We start from the raw sequence: 4,129 nt of genomic DNA, 5'->3' as shown, positions 1-4,129 counted from the left end.
AGGAGATCCCCCGAAGACGAGCTCTGCTAAGAAGGGCTGAGGTCCGAGCTACAAGGTAAAAATTCGGTTAATCTTCTCAGATATAAATCAAGGATTTCCCTCATCCCTCAAAAGGAAAATATTTCTCTACTTGCGGCTCGCTGGAGGGCTGATCCCCTTGAGGGTGTAGTCCGGCCGAGGAACTCCCCGGCGTCGGACCCTCTGACGAGGATTTTTTCCCCCGCTTCAAGGCCATGGTTTCCGGGTCGTCAGAGGTGGCTCTCTTCTTCCCCTTAGGAGAGGAATTGTCAGTTCCTCCCTTCGGAGCAGCCTCCTTCGAGGAGGCCATAGCTTCCTTGTCCTCCCCCTCCAAAGGCATTATTTCCATCATCCTGACCAGCACGGGATCCGGCCTGGTTTCAGGAAGGGGAGCCGGACACCTGATCAGCTTTGCCTTCGCTATCCACTCCTGTTTAAAAGGACGGCTCTTTTAGGGGCAAGTTTATGACAATTATACGGATAGAAGGTCCGGGCACAAGGTTGCTTACTTGAGTATCCGGGCGATTGCAGCTTAGGCCTGCGTCCTCGGTTAAATCCGGACACATCTCTTGTGATCCGAAGAACAGTTTATACATCTCCGCGGGCGTTGTGCCCATGAAATTCTGGAGAGCTCGCGGTCCCTCTGGATTAAACTCCCACGGGCGAAGGGAGCGACGTTTGCCGGGCAATATTCGGCGAATCAGCATGACCTGCGTCACCTTGACTAGGATGAGGTCTCCTTCCAAGAGATCCTTAATGCGGCCCTGTAACAAGGGCACGTCTTTGGGCAAACCCCAATCTAACCCTCTGTTAACCCATGACGCTAGCCGTGGTGGGGGACCCGAGCGAAAGGCAGGAAACGCCACCCACTTGGGGCTCCGGGGAGTGGTGATATAAAACCACTCTTGTTGCCACAAGCCTAGCTCCTCTTGAAAAGAGCCCTCGGGCCATGGAGCATCAGCATTATTGCTTATAACAGCACCTCCGCACTCTACGTGCCGTCCCTTGATCATCTTCGGCTCCACTTTGAAAGTCTTGAGCCATAATCTGAAGTGAGGGGTAACACGGAGGAACGCTTCGCATACAACGATAAACAAGGAGATATGGAGGATGGACTCCGTAGCTAAGTCGTGGAATTCCAGCCCGTAATAAAACAGCAGTCCCCTCACAAAGGGGTCCATCGGGAAGCCTAACCCCCGAAGGAAGTGAGACACGAACACTACGCTCTCACCGGGCTGGGGACTGGGGATAGCCTGCCATTGAGCAGGCAACCTGTGTGAAATTTTGGTGGTCAAGAACTTAGCCTCTCTCAACTTTAGCACGTCCTCCTCTGTGACGGAGGAGGGCATCCATCGGCCTTGAAGGTCGGGACCGGACATTGTCGAAGGTCTGAGGCGCCCGGAATCTGGAGCCTAGGGTGTTGGAACAAAAGGAGTAAGGCCCTGGTCTCCTTATAAGAGGTTGAATACCAGGAGCCCTCCCCGTAACCGTTTGGGACTCGCCTTTAATCGAGAAAACATGCTAACGGGCACGATTGGGTTACCCACGTCCGTATTGATGAGAATCCCGTAAAAGGGGGGCACACGATCTCTGCTTTGATAAGACGTGCCAAGGAGACTGCCTCGCAAAACACGCTGAGGTGGAAAAGTGAAATCGATTCGAGTAAAGGACTTGGTTGTAGTGTGATGACGCACTGCGGAATACGTCAGCAGATTTGATTTGTGTTAATATTATTCTCTCTATGGCAATATGTGGGAGCTTATTTTGCAGAGCCGGACACTACTCTTGGTGTTTACAATCTTCTATGAAGGACTTGGAGGAGGAACCCGCCTTGCAATGCCGAAGACAATTTGCGCGCCGCTCGTCGTCATTGAAGCCTGGTTCAGGGGCTACTGAGGGAGTCCTGGATTAGGGGGTGTTCGGGTAACCGGACTATACCTTCAGCCGGACTCCTGGACTATGAAGATACAAGATTGAAGACTTCGTCCCGTGTCCGGATGGGACTTTCCTTGGCGTGGAAGGCAAGCTTGGCGATGCGGATATTCAAGATCTCCTACCATTGTAACCGACTCTATGTAACCCTAACCCTATCCGGTGTCTATATAAACCGAGGGGTTGTAGTCCGTAGGCAATCAACTCCATATACAACAATCATACCATAGGCTAGCTTCTAGGGTTTAGCCTCCTTGATCTCGTGGTAGATCTACTCTTGTACTACCCATATCATCAATATTAATCAAGCAGGACGTAGGGTTTTGACACCGACAGGCGGCGTAGTGAAGATGGGACGACATGCGTCCCTCGCCTGCCACGTGTAACACGGCGACCATGCGTACGCGCGGCGCCTCCGCCTATATAAGCCGCCCCCCAGCGCGCCGGTGACGCACAGACTCCACCGCCGAAGCCCCGTTCCTCCCCCGTCCCTCCCTCTCCTCTCACCGTTCTAGTTCAACCATGGTAGAGCGCTTCCCAGGCGACGGCGCGGCCACGAACGGCTTCGGCCGCCGCCACCTCCATGAGGATGAATCTCGGCTCCTCTATGAAGCCGAGTACCCGGTCCCACCGGACATGCGGGTGCCCAGGGCATGGAGGATCAGCGCCGGCGGGGTCCCGATGCCACCACCACTCACCGGAGCGGCGCGGCGTGCGGAGATCACGCGTATCCGCGCCTCTCTACCGCAAGCAGCGAGGGAAGGCCCACGGTACGTCCCCGATAGCCCGTTGTGGGAGCCCTACTTCCACCGCCGCCATGCCGAGCAGCTCGAGGCCACCAACGGCGCCGTGCCCGCCGGGAGCTCAACTCCGAAGGCTGCCGCCGATGGTGGGGCATGCCAGGCCGCATGCTGGAGGCCGTCCTTGAGTACATCGAGGGCGGCAACACACCCAGGCTGGAGTACCCCGCTCCCCCGTCCTTCTCCCGCCGGTGTGGGAGCTCGTGGACGTCGAGGCGCATGGACCCGGGGGCGTCCTCCTCCTCGTCCGACCGCTCGACCGGCTCTCCCTACCTCCGCCCCGTCAAGCCGGAGCCCCAGGACACGCCGGTCAACCACCGCACCCGCAGCTCCGGCGTCCGCATCGCGGACTCCTCCCCCACCTCTGGCCGCCTCGTCCTCGTCAGGCCGAAGGCGGAGCCTGGCCTCCCCGCAGAGTACGAGGTCATAGTACGGTGCGGCTTCTCTGACGAGGAGGCCCTAAAGTGGGCGCGGGACGACTACCTCCGCGACGAGATGGTCCGGCAGCGCTGAGCCCTGGAGGAGATAGCCGCCCGCAAGCGTGGGCGCGAGGACGAGCACGGCGTGGTGATCCTCGACAGCGACGAGGACGCCCCCGGACTGTCCAACCCGCCACGCCAACTTGGGGAAGGGTGCAGCAGGGACGGCGACCGCGGAGGAGGCGACGATGATGAAGGCGGCGATGGCGACTACACGCAGTTCTATAGACTCCTCGGCATGTAGACCTTCAAGGGCGTCGGGCGGCGAGGAGCGGTGAGGGCGACGGTGGGCCTAGTAGCATTTTTTTTCTTTTTTGTAAAATATTTTAAATATGTATAAACTCACCGAAGTTTGGATGAATTTGCGCCTAGTTTGTGGTTTTCAAATAAATCATGGGCGCCGCGACTGGGGTGGCATCACGCCCCCAGCACGCGGTTTTCGCTAGTGTGCCCCCAGGGGGCAATTTTTAACGCCTCCTAGGGGGCCAACGGCTGGAGATGCTCTTACTGCACAAATGGAATAGTGGTGCACAAAAGCATAAGCGAGGTAGTGAGGAAGGTGAGGTTGAACTGCGTGAATGGCAGACATAGAAGGCTGGAATACCTCGGCCATGAGGAAAATTACCGCCGAAATCCATGTGCCTTCCCACCATGGATCTACGTTCCCACCTTAGTACCCCAGCTGCGGGCGAACATGCACTGCTGCAGCTGTTGTGCTGCTGATCGACGGCTGCTGGTGGTCCCCGCGTTGTCTCCTTCCCTCACCGAGTGTCGGTCAGCGGCAACGATGAAGGGGCGGCGGGCGGTAGTGAAGCAGCCGGCGGGATGTGCGGCGGCCAGGTCTCGCGTCGGGATCCGGTAGCGATGCAATGCTGGAGGGAGGGAGTGCAGATCTTGCAA

General features: G+C 57.5%; 1 pseudogene; it reads left to right on the top strand.

The window, feature by feature from the left end:
- The first annotated feature begins 2,846 nt into the window (after window positions 1–2,846).
- On the top strand, window positions 2,847–3,473 carry LOC147991052 (uncharacterized; annotated as a pseudogene).
- Window positions 3,474–4,129: the final 656 nt, after the last annotated feature.

The sequence above is a fragment of the Triticum urartu genome, chromosome 1A (genome assembly GCF_056163025.1).
Source record: "Triticum urartu cultivar PI428250 chromosome 1A, HENAU_Tu73, whole genome shotgun sequence".
Lineage (NCBI taxonomy): Eukaryota > Viridiplantae > Streptophyta > Magnoliopsida > Poales > Poaceae > Triticum > Triticum urartu.
The sequence above is the reverse complement of the archived record's forward strand: the minus strand, read 5'-3'. Positions and strand labels throughout refer to the sequence as shown.